Below are 19,294 nucleotides of genomic sequence, written 5' to 3'. Positions count from 1 at the left end.
TATTCGGTCTTTTAAAATTTCACTGCTGTAACTGAGCAATGAGGTTTAACACGGCTCTCCCTTGTAATTCTTAAGATGTCCTCAGTAGCCATCTACTTATCCATAGGATCAGTTCAATTACTAACATTTCTAAATAAACTCCTACATGCCCAAGTGGTAAGTTATGAATTTAACAATGATAAAGCAAGAATTGCCTTTTCTCTAGCACAAAAAGTCCTGTGGACTTTTTTGCAAAAGCGTAGAATGCAATGGCAAACTCTAAAGCCAATGGAAGGACATCTGGATGGGGAGCTAAGCCTGTGGTCGGATGCATTTGTGTTCCCACAAACTGCTTCTTTGCTTTGCTTTACACCCACACCTTGTGCAATTAATGGCAACCTTTTTGTTAGAAGCAGGAAGAGGGGACACAGAACCCCTCTGCTCTTTGTCCTTTTCTGTTGTTGCTGCTCGTCTTTGGCTCATACCTATTGATTCTTTCTAGCAAAACTTTCAAACTGTCCTTTACACATTAAAGAAGTATTTAACAGACAGAACCTGGCCCCTAGCTGTTGTCATGGTCAGGTTCACAGAGAATTTTCTAGCCTGACTTTATAATTCAAACCATTTTCATACTGCAAACACATAAATAAGGAAGCTGGAGGTATTGAGCAAGCCACGCATGCAGCTGAGTGAATGTGTTTTGCTTAAAAGTATCATTAAAGCAATTTCCCATAATGTCTGGCAGGGAGTAAGTTTCTTTTAATGATTTTATTAAAAAGTGAATTAAAGGCCAAAGGTTGCTTTCCTACAGCCCTTAATTTCCTGTTGGAGTGCCAAATGCTGTGTGCAGAAATTGCTTGGAGCAGGAGACAAGGAGCTCTCCCGCAGGATCGGCCCCCGGCAAGGCTGTCGGAGCTTCGGCTCGGCCACCGCACTCATGTGCAAGTCTGCTCTCACGGTGAAATTTAGCATCAGCCAACACAACAACAAAAGCAGGTAGCTATCGATGGCAGATACAAGCCTGTGGAAGTGGGGGAATGTGGTACAGACTCAAAACAAGGCCTAAGTTTTCTGTTTAATATCAGGGACTTGATTTTCCTCTCCCCGACGTTAATTTGTAAGTGCAGGGAGGGCAGCACAGAGGACAAGCGGGTCCTGAAGGTGAATTTGCCTTTGACATAACTGGGATGGTGACATGCGTTTGCATTTTTGTTGCATCTTTATGCAGCCTGGATGTTGCCAATGCTTTATTTACGATTTGCAGTTTGGTAAGCATGTGCAAGTGCTTCGAGGTGAAGAGCTCCTGGTGGGCCAGTCCCTACGGAGAAGCAGGGCCACTCGCAAAGAAGCAACCAAACTAATGCAGGAAGAGTAAACCAGTAACAGAACCACAGAATCACGGGATGTTAGGGATTGGAAGGGACCTCGAAAGATCATTTAGTCCAACAGGCTACAGTCCCTTCCTCCATGGGTCTACCCATCTCCCAACGCTCCTGGGAGAGAGCATACAGCATTGACAACACAGATAATGGGTGCTAAAGATCAGAGGCTCAGAGCTGGAGCTGAGAGTTGCTTTGTGTGGCATCCCTGTATTTGGAAAGCCCAACAGAAATTCCCTCTTGGTGTGCAGGAGACCTCTGTGAGATGCAGCTTGCACCTTTGCAGCCTGGCCAGCTATTGGCAGCGAGCAGCATGTCGGTAAAACTCCAGTCTTTAAAATTCTTTAATAAAAGAGCCATAATTTACCCCACTGCAAGAGCTATAAACTGTAATTTAATAATGTGTTTGTAAGGGGATGGCTTTTTAAAATATATATATATATATATAAAGTTTTATTATTATTAAAGAAATGTAGTATATAAAAATTTCTAATTGCTGGGGAAGCAACATGATTATGATTTTCAGATATTTGGTATAGGTAAATCGTTCTAAGGAAGGGATCTGAGTTTTTATGGTGAACTCTTGCACTACAGGTCTCTCATTAAGTTTTCTGGGAACACCGTTCACAATCTTTACTGTGCATGCAAATCACATTGAGCATGGGAGCTTTTATCCTGCTCTTATGGTGGATTCACAAAGGTAGATGGTATTTCTTTGCACGTAATATAAGCATCTTTCAAGTAAAAGGAGTCTATTTCCCCCAGGACAAATCTTCATGCTTTGGGATCTTGGGCATCTCAGTTCAATTCCCATAAACTGACCCCAAAACATCAGTTTTATGGTTAGTGCCTGGAATGGCCCAAACTCTCAAAAAATCTCAGGCCCAAAACAGGCGTAGCTAGACAAAAACATGCAATTTCTGCTCAGTCTTGCTGCAGTCATCTGCTCTGACACAAAATAGGATTAAGAATCATATAACTGCTTCCAGCTAATAGGTTTAGGCTGTGGTTCCAGGATTATTAAGACCAGATCTGTGCACTACCAGCTCGCCCAGGACTATAAATCTAATGTGGATCAGGCATAGACACATGATTGTGTTTTGTCAAATTAGCCGAGGGACATGATATGGAATTTATACCAGCTTTATACTTCTGTGCTTGCTGCACCCCTGCTGTGGAAAGGCAGAAGATAAAGATAGCTGGTCCAACATGGAGTTAAGACAATACAGATCTGGCAAAAAAAAAAATGCTGTTATAAGGGTATTTTAAGTTTGTTTGTTTGTTTGTTTGTTTTTTGGTTTTTTTTACAAATGTGAACCCATTAATTAGAGCTTGCCTATGCTCTAGCAGCATGATGCTCATCTGGCACATGGCACTGGTGGTATGACACCACAAATCTTCCAGTTGGGTGCAAACCACAGCCTTAATAAGAATTAGCACTTATGTGCCTGTCACGTAACTACCCCTTGAAAACTGGAATCTTTTTCTAGGGCATCGTTTCCTTATCACATGTTAGGGGATCAAGAGGATTTTGCTGCTTAGTTGTACGCCTGTGACAGGTCTTTTATCTTGAAAAAACAGCATATTACAGAGGTCTCTCGTGCGTGTTTGCTACAAAGTAGAGAACGCTCAATTTTCAATGCTTAGCTTTAAAAGCCTAAAAGGAGATCACATTTCCTCATTACTCTGGAGATATATTAAATATCAATCCTCAGTGTCATTGCAGGATTGGGACTGGAATCTTACCTGGCCAACAAGTGGAAGCAACGGGTAGGGCAGTGTGAAGGAAATAGCATTGGGAAATGGCTGTGGGATCTGTGTTCTTGGCTGGAAGATCACACATGGTAGCACATCACAAGCATATAAGTCTCTTTTTCTGTTCTACGTGACTTTTTGTGATGGGATGTGGTCTCTGGTGTGACTGCCAGGATATGGACAGGCCATTAGGCTGGGGAGGCAGGGGTGACCGCGCAGCCACTGTCACTGAGCAGAGGCAGGAGCACAGCCAGTGCAATGTCCATGGGCAGTGGGGAAAGGAGTGAAAGAGTCACAGCTCTTCAGTTTCTGGGTAAATCCCTACTGAAAAGATTATTTTATCTTTGGTGTTGGATAAAGAAAATAAGAGATCAGAGTGATGTGATCTGGGGAGGAGCAGCCACTCCTCAAATAAATGAATGGGATTTTTCTAAAGTAGGGAGCCCCACTCTACAAAACACATTTGTTTTTGCCAAGCCTTTTCAGGAAGACACAAAGCAGGTGAAGATTTGCTCCAGGGAGGCCACTTCAATGTGCTTGAGTTCTTCCATCATTCCCAAGCAATACTACAGATGAGCTTTTCACATTGACATGACAAATCACAGCCCCCCGAGTTGCTGCTTCTATGCTCAAATCTCTCCTTTCACCTACAGGAAAGCCCTCGGTCCTAAGGACTTCTGCACTGTCATACATGAAATACATCAGCAGCATGTCTGCTTTGGATATCTGTCTGTGTTAGAAATCAGGAAAAGGTGAAATCCGGAGGGTCCTAGGTGCTGTGTAAGGCCTGGAGGACAGGATTGACACTGGAGTGTAACTGAAGTCAGGCTTTGACCCTTGGAAATGCACAGCTAAATTCTACCCTCATTTTCCCTCTTCCCAATCCTCCCCGGTTCCCTACATGGCTGTTCTGTATTATGATCCCTTTAAATAAGCAGCCTGTCATTAGCTTTTATCCCAGTGCTTGCTCAGCCGGACTAAAGTCTAGGTCTCTTTGTTTTTAAGACTTGCATGGTGTGTAAGTGCCAGATGTTTCCCATCTCTTGGCTCTTGGTGAAATAAACACGAACTGCCATAACCTTCACCTTTCAACTCTTACATTACCTATTCCTAAAGTACAAAAAATGGATGTGTGTTTATGCTGCTAGGCTTTGAACTACCTTCCAGGTTTATGTCAAAAGTCCTATTCTCTAGGCAAAGATAACATATGAGAACGAACCTTGGTGCTGCTACAAAATTCACCTTCTGTACTAATGAAGTGGTAGTCTTCATGGAGGAAAGTAATCTGGGGGGATTAGAGGCCGTGTAAAGCTGATCTGACTGTCAGGGCACAAATTGAGTTGCTCAGCTCCAGATTTGGCACTCCTGGAAAAGGGGAGTCTCTCCGTGGTGGCAGCCCAGTTATTTTATCTGTAAGTACTGTAAACAGGCAGAGAGTCCCGAGGGATTTATCTTATGTGTCATGGCTTGTTGCACAGGCTATGGAGTTAGTCCCTTTAATGTATTGCAGTTATCTTTACAACTTTCCCCCTCCCCAGCAGAACCAAAGCTGACTAGGAGGGGTTAATAAAAGGATTTTTGTTACTAATAACAGCTCATCTACATTTATCCTGAAGTTATTTTTCTCCCTCCCCCCCTTCTCATTTTGTAAAATCTCCCTTGAAGGCACTTGGGTGACTTGGCTCCTGGGGAGGCACAGGGGTATTTAGGATTTCGTGCTCACGTGTCCTAAGGGAGAAGGGGGAATGCATTGCCCAGGGAGGCTGGGGCCAGCTGCCTGATGACACACGCTCAGAGCTGCCCAGGAAGGAGCCGTCCGGGCTTAGGTGTCTCATGGAGAAGTCACACAGCGGCTCTTCCTTTTTAACTCAATTCAGGAGCATTGAGCAATTGCAATTAAATGAGAAACAAATGGTGTAATTAAGATTGCAAAAGCATTTCAACTAGAATTCAGAGTGAATTATGCAAATAGGATTTTAATTTGCGTTAATTCATGTCTTCCCAGAAATAAATGACATTTTCCTTTGGGGATGGCATTTTTTTGTTATGGTCTCAGCTGAAAGGTGAATTAACAAGCACGGAGCAATGAAATACTTCAGCCGCTACTCACACATGCATGCAGAAAAGAATGAGTTTTCCTCGCTGTAAATAGACTAGCAGCTATGTTTTTTCCCCATCTCAAGCTCAAAACCAGCTTCCCTGGAGATCAGGGATGTCCTTGCAGAGGGTAATCATCACTGAACTTTCTTTTGCATTCTGAATCATCAGGATATTCTCCTTGTTTTGTTTCAGTCCCCAAGCCAAGTATTTGGAGACCATCTATTTAAAAGAGTGCCAGTTTTAGTGTGGCTGTTCTATCCATGGAGATAAGACAGAAATTGTATGAAACCAGAGCCTGAAGGATGGCTGTCTCCAGGCACTGGTGTGTCTCCGCAGAGCTGCAGAGGGCCTGGCCTCTTTTATGACCTCTCGGTGCATATTTCCTTAACTAAGTTGACTCAGGATGCTGGGGTCACTGAAACATGAGTTATTTCAAAGGCTGCACTGAAGTGTACATGGCATGATCTTCTGTAAATTCATACTAAACCACAGCCCTCGGATCAAGAAGCAGTTACTGTTATTTCTGGGTGGGAATGAGAAAACTGCACATTTTGTACATATTCTGCTCCTCATTGTGTATGCTCAGACCATTTATCCATTTAAGCACTTATTGCAGGTAGGTTGGAGTAAACTCAGAAGTGTCAGCCATGGCACATACCCAGGTTCCCTGCTGAATGACAGCTTCCATCATTTCCTTATCCCTCATCGGTGTCTGGTGCCTCTATGTCTAACCTCCCATCTAAAAACCTATATGTGGGTTTAGGAACAACTTTTTCTGTAAGTTAACCTTGAGCAAATCACAGTATGTTCTAGTGACGCTGTAAAAATGCAAGGAAAAAGTTAACACTGAATTATTCACCTAATGCCAAGCTGCTCATTGTCCAGCATGGATCTTATTAGAAGTCACTGTAATTTAGGATATGTATATGTGTTTCATGTATGTCATGTTATATTACATGAACATAAACATATGTTTAAGATATCTATATTGGACTGCAAGAATTTGTCTGTATCCTTATATTCCAATGACCTCATTCCTGCTGGACAGTGTTTTATTTCACTTGAGGTCCCCACTGAACCTAAAGACTTATGTCCACTCAGTATTTCCAAATATTCTGCTAGGTAATTAGGTGCCTAACTACAGGGTGGTGGATTTTTTTTTTATTTTTATTTATTTATTTATTTATTTTTAGTTTAGATGATGCCTTAGATAGCTTAGAAGATAGATAGGCAATGGAGAACCCACAACCTCTTTGGGCAACCTGGTCCAGTGTCCATCCATCCTCACTTTTTAAAAGGTTTTTTTTTTCTTTTTTCTTTTTCTGTATTTCAGCAAATGTAATTTGCTGTATTTCAGTTTATGCCCATTACCTCCAGGTTGTTAATGGAGTTGTTAAGCAGTATTGGATCCAGTATTAACCCCTGTAACACTCTCCAATGCTCATGCTGCCCCTGTTAGCTTCCTGGTTACACCATTTGTCCCACTACACCATCACTTAGCTAAAGCTCTTTGCCCAGGAAGTCAGCGATTACTTTGATAAGAAGCAAATAAGTCACAAAATCAGATATTCTAGTGAAATTAACAGTAATTTTGCTCAAATAAAATGGTATTTAAATTCCTTCTTGGCATCTTCCTTGTATATTGCAAGAGCAGAGCAAAATAAAACACATTCTGTTTATTCTTTTTTTTTTCTTATTAGCTGAAGTCAGTAAATCTCAGAGTTATACATGTTACCTCAGTCAGGAATAAAACTATCACCTTTAACATTGGTTTCAGTAAAAACACAAACACTTCTGCAGTCAAAAGACAGAGTTTTATGGCTGTGGTTCTTTGAAACAACTAATAAATATTTGTTTGCCATTTCTCTCTGGAGCAACTGTCCACTCGCTAATTTACACATCACCAAGAGGCCATTTAACTCTTGCCTGTAGGTATTAAACCCTATCCATTACTATGTCACTGAAAATACAAACGGTCTGGAGGTTAGGAAGTGCTTGGAAAGGAATGGGAGCAGCTCAGCCCATGGCAGGTCGTCCCAAAGGACTACTCAGCATCTCTTGAGAGCCTTATGGTTTCTGATTTGAGTTAATAGTGGTGTTTCTGCCCTAAGGATTGTGGGCAGTGCTGTGGGACACTCTTCCATAGCTATCACTGTCCAGTGGAGGTGTCTAATACTTGGCCTTCACATTTCTATATATTCTTCAGCTTTTCTTTGCCCCCCCTTCTGCTGTCACACCCAGGCCAGCAGCAGTCACTCTCACTAACATTATCTGCCTTATCAACAATTGCACATATCCAAATTACCTCCCCAAACACTTCCAGATTTTAACTGTGTGAATCAAGAGTCTGAAGGCTCTTCTTCCAGCTTGTAAATCTCAGCCTGGGAATCAGGTGTCCTGCTCTTTCCTGGATTTATTTATAAATGTACATCTTAGGGTTTTATGTGTTTGTGTTCTTTGGAAACCTCATCTGTTTCCCTGGAGTTTTGTGCTTCATCAGTTCCTGTCCCTGGGTCCCTGGTTGATAACCTGACTTCTAAAAGCCTGTGAATTAGCTGCCTGTAGTTGTTTGTTTGTTTTCCTTCCTGTTAGGCCTGAGAAACCTGCTCTCCATGATGTTTGCTACTAAAAACATTAAGAGAAATGCTCTTGAGTAATTTACTTTTGTTGTAGCTAATTACAGTCCTCCCTTTTGAACCTCTTTATGTCGCCTCTCTCTGCTTATGCCCAGCCCTTGCAATGAGTATTTCTCTATAGATTTAGCAGCAGAGCAAGTGCAGTAAAGACAGAAATAATACATACTTTCCACACATGAGGGTGCACAGGAGGACACACATGTGGGTACCGTCCTCAGGCTGTCTTTGCACAGCTTTTGCAAGTGGTCCCAGGTCACCCCAAGCTGGCTGTCCCCATTTGGAAGATGCCAACAGTATTTAGGCAGTGTCAAGTGCCCAGGCCTTAGTGTAACTCTGGGACTTCACCAGATCTTCTGGAAGTGAATAGAAAATGCAAGGAAGCTGCAAGTATGAAATATCTGCATGACCTGTCCTATGGGCTGCTCTCACTGGTGTCTTAGACACGTGGGGTACAAGGAGGAAAGCTCTCACCAGCTCCTTTCACACAGGGGTCACCTTGAAGCTTCTTCCAGCTTTACCAGCAACGTCCCCAGCAATGTCAATGGCAGCAGTCAGCGTGTGTGGTGGATCCCTGTGCCTGTAAACAAGTGTAAGGCCTCGAGCAGAGCTGTAGATAAGCCTCATGCAATAATGCCCTGCCCTGACAAAGGCTTGTCCCAGCTCGCTCCTGCACTGCTGGACACCAGCCTTTTATTCCTGCATGGACATCGCAGAACATTCATGTATGAGCACTGCAAAACACTTGAAAGGTGACGTTATTTATGGCTTCTCAGACTGGCTTCCTTCTGCTGCCGACTTATGAATATACCTATAAGCTCAAGAGCATGCATTTTTTTTCCAAAGGACGAAGCCTATCTGAGCATGTGAAGCCATCTCCCAAACACAAACACTTCTCAAGCAAACCCACCAAGGCCCAACAACAGCCCACCAGCTCCAGATTCGGCCCGCGGCCCATCGCGTTTTGTCAAAAAACACCAACACAAAGTAAAATAAAGAAACATTCGTTATGATTTTTTTTTTTTTTTTAATAGCTCCCAACTACTGTAAACTGTAGAGGAATAGAGCTGCAAAGCCGGCCATTAAACTGTCTGCTCCTTCCTGTTTGAACAGGGCCTCTCCAGGGCTTTTGCTGCCTCAACCACCGTGGGTCAACCTCCAGGAAGGAAGACGTTTCTAAGGAAACCGCGGAGGCCTTCCACCAAGGTGGCTGCATGAAAGCGCTGAGCTGGTGAGAGTGACAAAAAGCAGTTCATTGGATAACGTAGAAAAAGGTAAAAAGTTATTGCACGCAGGCTGTTTTTATAATGAGGCCATTCAGGCAGAAAATCACTTTAAATAGGTAGTTTGTTTCCACATTGCAGAATTATTTTTGTCCTACTCTTTCAAGGGGGAGTTTATCTAGGCACGGCGATGTATAAATAATAAATAGCCCTGGGGGCGAGGCATTTTTACTTTTTTTCCCCCCCACCTTGTATCCTGTTGCAGTTGGTCTCAGGCTGCAAAATGAATTTTGTTTTCTAAAATAATATTATTTACTTTGAGTGCAGTCCTCTGCGAGAGGCCATGAATTCTCCTCTGCGGTTGCAATGTCCCCGACCAGACAGGAGCGTTTTGGCCCGGCATTTTTGTTAAATGGCTTTTCTGTGGGTTGCCATGCGGCTTGCTGGGAGGACGGGTAGAGGCCCATTAGCTCACAGACCTCCAAGAAAGCTGTGTGTGTGCATCCAGTGTTTGGACCAGGCACTCCTGTGGTAAAAATAGTCCAGGGATAACCCCATGGAGACCAGAGATGCAGGCTCACCATAAGGGTGGTAAGGTGAAAGCAGGAGGTGGCAGCTGACATGCTGTGAATACACCACTTTGAGACTCTCTGGACATAGACAACAGGTTCATTTTTTCTGTTTCCTGGGATGATGCACATCTCCGAGCATGTTTCTGACAGTAACTGCCTCCAGCAACACAAGCAGCAAGACCCAAAGGTCATGCCAGGCTCTGGTTCTCCTCCCATGGGGTCTTCTGGGATCCTCCAAGCTGGGACCCCATGGTGGCGTTGGGAGGGTTGGAGTAAACCTGCCATCAACACCTGCTTGGAGGAGCCAGTTCAGGGCCTGACCCACCAGCCCAGCTCTCCTCATGGATGGAGGTGGTGCCTGGCAGCCCTGGGGAGATCCTGTGGCTGGCTTGACCCTAATGTGACAGGAGGGAGGCTGGAGTGGTGGTGCTCACCCTCTTCACCATTGCTCTTGCACAAGTTTTGAAGAGTATTTTGGGCACATTACATTACTGATGGATTTACACCTAGCATGATCCCTGTCTTTGTCTTTTTTTTTTCTTTCTTTTTTTTTTCCTCCTACCACCCTCCAAGAATTTGCAGCCCTTCCCAGGGACTGGCAGCACTTTCTAGTCAACAAACCACATTTATTCTGCTCTGTAACCTCAAGAGGCTCGGTAGGCCTGCTGGGAGAAAAGGCAACCTTAGCTTTGGGATACTGTCAACCACAAGAGCTCTTGGTTTGAATCTGAAGATAGCTCAGCTAGATGTGGCACTTGTTATTTTCTTGTGTTTGGGGTCTTGCTACTTCGCACTCCAATCCAGGAGGGGAGCCCTTGTTAAGTAGAGCAGAATTGGACTAAATAAACAGCAAATGTTTAGGAGCCTCAGGGCATGAAAAACTGAGATTCCCTTATCTAATTTAGTTGTAGCCTCAGGCTTTCCCTGAGTGCTTGATAGGAGAGAAAAGGTGCGGGGGACCTGCTTCTTTTCACCTCTTCTTTGGCTTGCCTCCTGTGCATCATCAAGGATGAATGATACTGAAAGAGGCAAGAGGAGAGTATTTGGGTATGGGAGACTCAGGGCTTGATGGTGAGTTCCCAGAACTATGAAATACACTGCAGGTGGGCTCAGGGGCATAACCAGGACCTGCAGTAGGGAAGGGGTTAGGTTCAATGAGCTCAGGTGAAGAGCCTTCATCATGTGCTAGAGGGGTGCAGTCATTATATCAGAAGTTTGGGCCCAGGAGAAATAAATAGGAATAGTTAAGGAAGGATCAGCCTGAAATGATCCAGACATGCAATAAAGTCCCAGGTTGCTGAAGGGGGAGGGAGTGAAATTCCTGCTCTCCTCAAAGCGAGTGAGTGATTAGCTCTAAAAGCCATGTGCCAACGCTCCTCCACGGCTGCCACTGCTCAAGATAAAATAACAGGTCATCTGTTGGAGCAGAGGTCCTTCCAGACTGAAGTCTAATTTCTGTGCTCCAGGGGCTTAAGTGCTGGTTCAAAGGTCACCAGGCAACACCAGTCGCCGAGCAAGGATGAAGCTCATTTTCAGTAAAAACAGAGCCCGCAGAGCAGGACCCCGCGCGCAGTCAATCACACGCGGTGCGTGTCTGCACAGTCTCAGCGGGGAAGGAGGTGGTTGGAGATCAATAGCGTAGACACGCGGTGCCAGAGCAGATGCTGGTTGTGTCACTGGCACAGAGATAGGGGCCTAACCTCACTCATGTAGCCAAAAAGCTTGAAGCGCAGACCTGCAGAGTAAACTTTAGGGGTTAAAGATAAGCCCAAGGGAAGACCCGTGGCTGTGTTCACTTGCACCAAAACTCTAGGACTTCATCCAGGAGACATGTTATAACTTCATAAATTGTGCCTTCAACCTGTCTGGTTGATGATCTTTATCCCAGCAAAAGATGCTTGCAAGTAAGTGAAGATTTCACTGAGCTCTTCAAGCCATGCCCCCCCCAAAACTAATACACACACACACACACACACCACAAAAACAACAACAACAACAACAAAACACCCACAACTTTTAAAAAACCAGAAATATTCCTGTCTGTTGTTTGAAAGGACCTTTCATTTCAGTTACTTGACTCTAGTTACTTTTTAGTGGAAGAGCAACAGTTGATAAGGTTAATAGGGTGAAAGAGAGTGGGGAAAGCAGCACCTGAAGCACTACAGATATCCATATCTTCCCTGGGTGCTTGTCATGGTGGTGCCCCTGTCCTTACTGTAAAGAGGGTCAGCTGAGTCTGGAGCTGGGCTGGCAGAGCTAAAGCAATGCAAGGGTTATCACCATGCTGGCCTAGAAAATTAATTTATTTTTTTTTCCCCAAATAGCATGGAAAAAGATGCAGATAAAGTAAAATGATAACCCTGAACCCCTTCATCCACTGAGTAAGGAGATAGTGAGAACCACCCAACAATTCAGTGTAGTACTTCTTTTAGAGGGCCAGATAAAATGCGTAAAATATAAACTTCGGGAAAATAAACTAAATAAGATGCTCAGGAACTTAAGGCCTGTTTTGGACTAGATGCTAGTCCATGTGTCACCTGGGCCTTGAACTTCCACCTTGTCCTCTTCACTCTGTTCTTTGCTTTTATTCTGGCAAATCAAATATTTGCAGTCCTTGGCTGCCATTGGGAAAAAAAAAAACTTTGGAAAAACCTTTTCCAGAAATAACCCACAAAACCCAAGAACCAGCACCAACACGACTGTAACACAAAAGCTCCCAGGGGCCTGCTGAGGTGCTCTACAAAGCATTCAAGTCTTTAAAATGTTTGCTCCTGGTAGGCACTGAGCGGCTTTTTTCCATAACAAAATGATCGATTTCACAGCTTTCAGCCAAAAGAGTCAAACAATCAAGCAGCAGTTGTACCTTAACAATTGCTAATATCTTTCAGCACCTAATGAATCTATGCAAGAAGGGCAGGTAAAGGACAGAAACAGTCTGCAGTTAACTCCTGCCCTCCCCTTGCAAAGATTTTTATCCCCTGCCTCCCAGTCTATGTTTTTACTGAGTGGCAATTAATTAAAAAGATCAAGATAGAAGAAAGATGGAAACCTTATTACTGGTGTTATATTTCCATACTAGTTTTGCCCAGGGAAAAAGTTTCCCAGGAGATTAGCTAATAGTTAAGCTATTAAAGGCTTCTAAACTGAAAAGGTTATTTGCAAGGTCAGGCAACTTTACTAAGCTGGTAGTTTCAAAATTATCCTGGGTTCCTTTACTAATTCATCGATCAAAATGACACGTTTTAAATTACAGATGAAAATGGAACAGATTTAAGTTCCCGTCATGTAACCCCTGCATGAAAACTACACATTACAAGCTTCTAACTGTAGTAATTTTTAAGTGAGAATGAAACATTTGTTCTTATTATGAAGTGCTGATTTACTACAAATTCACAAAGAGCTGAACCAGCCTTCACGCTGAAAACACACAATCTGCCCAGCACCTCTCAGATGTTTTGAGCAGTTAATGCAGTATTATTTCCCCACTAGCTTTAGTTATCTTTCAGATTCCCTGTCTAAAGATAGGCATGCACTTCCATAAGATGGGAAGCAAATATATGGACAGATGTAAAGGAGGGATCTTTCCATGGATTCGCCAACTTATGCAGTAACAAAATTTCTTCATGGGAAGCCGAGAAATCTGCAGGACACAGCTGAAACCTGTCTACCCTACTCGGGTAGGTGTACAGGATTTCCAGCTAGATCAGTCATTCAGATTTGGATCTGCTTTGAACTTATATGTAATGCTAGGATTGTTATTTGTGGATAATTCCAGGCTGGGCACAATGGTTACTTTTGAAATGTCTTGCTTTGGGGAGGTGAGCATCTCCTCTGGGCAGGGGTGTGCAGAGGAACTTGTGCTCAGCCTTCTCCAGAAAGCAGGTCCTACAGAGTCTCACGGTGGTCACCCAGAAACAGGTCATTATTTTGAAGTATAAAAAAAATTAAATAAAGAGAGAGAGAGAATCCTAAGCATCAAAACCAGTCCTAGCACATAGGATGGAGATGTCCTCACATTAAATAAACAGCTTCCAGCCTAGCAGGGAACAGCCAGGAGGCCCAGACTGGCAGACCTTGAGGCTTCTGCATCCTGTGCACAACCCTGGAAGCTCCCAAGTGCCGCATCGCCCCCAGAGCCGTGCTCCCATGGCCAGTTATGTGCTGTCAGAAATATGTGTGCTGTTTCACCGCCGGCTGCCTCGAACCGTCCAGTTTTGTGGGCAGCAGTGGCGGTGTTGCTTTTCTTTCCATCTGGCCCCTCTGCATCCTCCAGCAAAGGAGTCAGCACTTGCGGCCGCAGCTGTAGCAAAACCCATATGGCGAAGCTTGGATCATTTTCTTTCCCAGCCGAGGCATCTGGATCTGTGGCTTGTTCAGCTAATAGCCTTGCTGGCAGGGCTGCAAACAGCTCCGGAGCTAAATAGTCATGGGGAGGCTTGGGGAGGAGCTCACCTGTCCTACACGGCACTTTTCATTCTTTCTTTTCAAAGGATGTGACTCATTGACATAAATTTCATAGCCATCCAGTGAAAAACGCTACTGGATAATAATGACCTCCTTTCAAAGTCTCTGCTATTGTATGTCCTACTACTTCAAGAATTGCTCCTGTCAAGATAATGTGTTTATAAGTTGTTTTTGTTTTTTTTTTTTCCATCGTGAATCAGTTGCAAAATATTCCGGCAGCAGGACATATGGAAATCATATGAGGTTTTACTGCGTTACACTTGAAAGTGATCACTTGGAGAGTGTGGGCAGGACACTGTTTAATGCCTGACTGCCCAGGCTTCACCAAGAGGTGATGCACAGGAGGAGGGGAACCCAAAGCTCCTTGGTCTTTCATCTTTGGGGGATCGCTCAGCCATTGTGGCTGGAAGTGTATTTGGTGCTGCTCAAAAATCTTCCACTGAACTTTTTTCCAGGGAGGACGTGGGGTTTGGTTACACGAACACCATCTGTGTTTTCAAAACGTTTGTTTTTTCTATCGGAAACCGAAACCCCCACCGGTGAACAGCCCGGTTTCTGGATCCAAAGCCTGACAAGAGGATTTGTAACACCAGCGAGCACAACGTCACCCATCACAGAGGTGTCTCCTGAGCTGGCACCTCCCTGCTGCCAGGGAGCTGAAAACGGGAGGTGAACGATGACATGAGCAGGAGACTTTACCACCTTTCTGCTTCCATGCGAATACTGTGACTGAAACCCCTTTCTCCTAGACAAACTCCACCCTCAGGAGCATTACGCTTTATAAGATGGGGTAACAGACCCCATAGCACCGCTGTTACAGACCTGCTGTAGGAGCTGACTGTGGCTCTGATCGTTGTTTGTGTGGTGACTCCTCTGCGGCGTACAAAGAGGCATTACCCCAGGCAAGCTCACGTTTGCTGTTTCAGTTTTTCCTTTGCTGTTCTGAAGGTGAACGAACTCTTGCACCCACGCAGAACTGAATGGGGAAAGAAAACGCCTCAACAGAGCTGATAGAAAAACAGTCCAGATCTCTGTGGGCAGAGGAGTAATCTGCTTTGCAGAAGGGCTGAGGCGGAGGGTGGAAGAAAGAAGGCGAACGAGAAGGAAGGATAGACATCTGCCATGCAGCTCCGGCACTTGCAGCAGAAGCAACGTGTTTGTTCAGACCAGAGCACATACTTGTTTACCCAAGCAATGCTGCTGTCACATGCCGCGCACCAAACAAAACTCTACATCAAAGTCTCTGAGCACTTGCTAAGCAGCAAGCATGGCCATTTGTCTTGTAAGGTTACATATATGCTATTTCACAGTGGAATGCAGTATGTTGTGCTGGAACACAGTGGCAGACGCCTCCAAACATGCTGAATGATGGAGTGTTTTTGTGCTGGGGGAAAACATCGGTTAGCTATTACACTGTGACCATCAGGCTTGCTTTGTTTCTTATTTAGGTCTCTCTGCTGAAGCTGTGACATTACAACTTTTCTCACTTGCAATCTCTTTTTATTATTATTTATATATATATATATATTTTATCAGGATGCACTTCATACTGGCACCTTTCTTAATGTCATCTCTGTAGTTCACTGGCTCAGCCACTGGAACAAGAAATGGCCGAACAGATGCGTGTGTTCTGGTTGAAGATCATGAAGCCTGTAAATTGCAAGCTTTCTTTGGGAGACAGCATGTGGGTTATTATTAAACCAGAAAACATATGTGAATAATTGAGGAAAAGGATCCAGCATTTAGCTCAGAAAATGTGAAGTCAGCTTGCTGAGAATAATGTATCTCTGCATTTTGACCTGTTGCTGACAACAAATATATTTCACTATTACCTGGATAGCAATGATTTTTTTTTCCTCATCTAAATGAAAGCCAGTTGAGAGAAGCTGGCAACAGACAAATGATGCTCATTCCACCCCTGCTTTTACTTAATGGCTGATATCAAGATCCTCAGCATTCATTGGTGACATTAGTATTAAAAACATATTTCTTATCTGGCTCTTTTATTCCTACAAATCGAGCATGGAAATAAATCTGTGCTGATGGAGCAGTGAGCACGCAGCCGTGGGAAGGAGGAGGCTGGCCCCAGGATGGAGCCCACCACGCTCTGCACCTGCCTGGTGCTCACCAGGCATCCTCTTCACCCAAGGACCTGCAAAATCCTAACCCTCGAGGGGCCCAAATGCACTGGACCCCATGGAGGGGGTTCCAAACCCAAAGGATAAACCCCAAGGACCCTGTTCAAGAGGACGTGGAGGGCCCCTTAGGTCGTTTCTCTGTGCTGCCATTGTGGGAGCACCAGGGTGGTGGGCAGATGATGCTCAAGGGGATTTGCAATATATATATGTGGATATATCAATATATCCGTATGTCAGTAAGTGGATGCAAGAAATAGCTAAGAGCAAGGTAACCCCTGGTAAATTCTGTGTGATTGTTGTTCTGAACAGCATTTGGTGCATGTGTGATATATGACCCGCAAGCACCATCCTACCCGGATCAGTTCTCTAGGATTAAAATTATACAATGAATTAAAATTTCGTATGAAAATCTGGTTAATTGATCTGGTGAGTGCTGGAAAACATTACTCCCCCCTTTTCCCTTTCATCCTCAGAAAGGCTTTTATTGGGGCAGATGAGTAAGTGTTTCACAGTCTTTTCCATTATGGAGGAGGGATTTTTAACCACAAGTGTGGATGAGAAGAACTGAAATTTCCTTACCAGATTGGCTTAAGGTACTAAAAAATACCGTAATGGTTTTTAGTGTCATACAGGCAAGGTAGGACAACACAGTGAATCAGATGAAATTTAATGACAAGTGAAAATGTCAACATTGTTTACATTAACCAAACATGAGTTTGAGGTTATGTTTTTCCTCCAGTTTATCTGAATTTCTCTGTTTATTTTATTATGCGTCCTTGGGGCATGGACAAAGCTTTACCTGATTATCTGGAGCCAGCAAAGAAAGACATAACTTCAGGCTTCTTAAGATCTACAGATGAGGAACTTCGGAGTCCCGGCAGTGTGTGCAGAAACGATCAGGTAACAGCCGTGGGGGATTAGAGTATCTGGTGACCAGTTCTAACATTCACAAGAAAAAAAAAACAACCTCGTAATGACACCACCTAAGGACCAAATGGAAAAAGGCAGAGGGCTGGAAGGGGAAGGAAAGCACAGAGTGCCTCTATATGTGGTGCCATTTCAGAGATGGCCGGATCCTGTTGGTTTTCTCTTTGCAAAAGGCTTAGGTAAGGACATGCTGGGTTGTTTAGCTGCAGGAGGAGATGCCGTGCACCAGGAGATGAATCCCATCCCACTCTACTCAGTAGAGGTGAGGTGTCTCTGGGCGTCAAAAGCAAACGCTGAGATATTACAGCCTCTGCTCTGCAAGCTGCCTGGATTAGCAGGCAGTAGCATCTCCCTCCGCTTCCAGGATTACCCCAGAAAATAATGTGATATGGCATCTTCTATCACTGCCTTTTGCATTCAGCTCTACAAGGACAACATGGGACAAATTGATCATACGAGACTGATGAGGCCACTGGGTGAAATTTGGGTGAAAACCGCATCCAGATTTAACACCAGCTTTGCCTTTGTACTCCAGCTGAAAGCACAACTGTATATTGCATGAGCATACTTAAAGCAGGAAGGTACTAACCACTTTGGAGCCAGGCTTTTTATGCAGTTTTTGTTTGTGATAGTTTTAATTTACTGCTGAAGTGAATCTGAGACTGATAATTTTTGTGATTTTTTACTGAGAAAAGACATTAAGCTACTTACTTTGGCTGCACTTCCTACCCTGCAGAAATTATTTATCCAAGCACAGCAGCAAAGTGGGTCAGGGGAGGGATTAAAAAAAAAAAAAAAGAAACTGCCCACAAAAATCCTGAATCCCTTGCAAAAGTTGGATTAAGGCTCAAGATACTGGATAAAAACCACTTGCCACCTTCTCCATTTCAAAGGAAAGGTGTCAGCTCAGGCAGCGACACAAAAAGGCTGCAGAGTTCGAGCTGCAAAATCCCACTCCCATGGTCTGCCAAGCTAGCCACAAAGCCAGCAACAGAGAGCAGGATTCATCTCTCAAAGCTGCTCAGCCATTACCTCAAAGGCACGTAAATCCCAAGGAGCGAGTCGCTTCCTTGACTCCATGAAAACAGAGCAGAGAAAGCACTTGGGAAATGTGGGTGAGCATCAGTGCCCATGAGGGAGAGGAGTGGAGAAGGGAAGAGAAAGCTTTTTTTCCTGTGTTTTCTACCACTCGAGTTGAGCTCAAGTTGCAAAAGACGAGCAACCTAGGACTGAAACACGAGAGGAGCATGAGGTCTACCCAACAGCTTCCAGTAGCTCAAGGCTGCAGCAGAACCTTGGGGCAGATTCGTGCTCGAGGAAAAGTCAGTGCGGTGCAGCTGGGAGGGCTGCAAGCCACCTCCACCTCCTGTGCAGGCAAAGGAGGCGACAGCATTGTGGGGGGAACCCCCTGACCAAGGAGGTGGGACAACCACGGTGGAATTTTCAAAATTGCTCTGAGCAGAAGGAAGCCTGATCTCAGTGAGGTTAGTCAGTTTTATTCCCAGTATCAGTAGGAGCATCATTACTGGTGGTAGAGGCAGGCAGGGTATGGATGGGGACAGCGTACGCCGGATGGGATGCATCCGGGCAGGCTGGATGTGCTGCCTGCAGGAACCCAGCCCTGCCAGGAAATCTGGCCTTGATTAAGCCAACAAAGCTTGTTCTTAGGAGTGACACTGTCAGCGGCCTCCGTGGGCTATGTGGGCCATCGCAGACAGCCCTGTACGCGCTGTCCTCCTCTCCTTAGGCTCCGGGAAATGTCTCCAAATGCCAAGCCCATGAGTGGAAAAGGAGGACTGGACCTTCAGCTGGGAATGCTGGTAACTCTGGGGCAAGGAGACCAGTATTTGCAAAATAAAATTCCAGAATGACTCCAGATTGCCCTGATGAAAGCCAGATTTGTTGCCTCACTTCCATGTAAGTCAGCTGTTAGGCTGCTCCTTTTCCTTAGGTGTTTCCATGGCTACTTAATGAAGCCCTCCCAGCCTTCCTCACTTGAGAAGGAGGAATTTGGATAAGTTTGAAGAGCCCTGGAGGGGTAGAGAGGGAATAGTCAAGTAAATCTGGCTTCCCCTCTGATCATCCATCCGCCTTTCCCGACACAATAGACATGCTTTTGGTTTC

At 44.5% G+C, this 19,294-nt stretch overlaps 1 long non-coding RNA gene across 1 annotated transcript in view; it reads left to right on the top strand.

Moving 5' to 3' along the window:
- Window positions 1-19,294, top strand: part of LOC308199117 — a 369,069-nt gene that overhangs the window by 309,305 nt on the left and 40,470 nt on the right. The window contains exon 6 of the long non-coding RNA XR_013954402.1: window positions 8,960-17,143. This is a non-coding gene — a long non-coding RNA (uncharacterized lncRNA). The remainder of the gene's footprint in view (window positions 1-8,959; window positions 17,144-19,294) is intronic.

Source organism: Anser brachyrhynchus (genome assembly GCF_964034855.1).
Source record: "Anser brachyrhynchus genome assembly, chromosome: 8".
Classification (NCBI taxonomy): domain Eukaryota; kingdom Metazoa; phylum Chordata; class Aves; order Anseriformes; family Anatidae; genus Anser; species Anser brachyrhynchus.
This window is presented reverse-complemented; position numbering and strand designations above follow the sequence as displayed.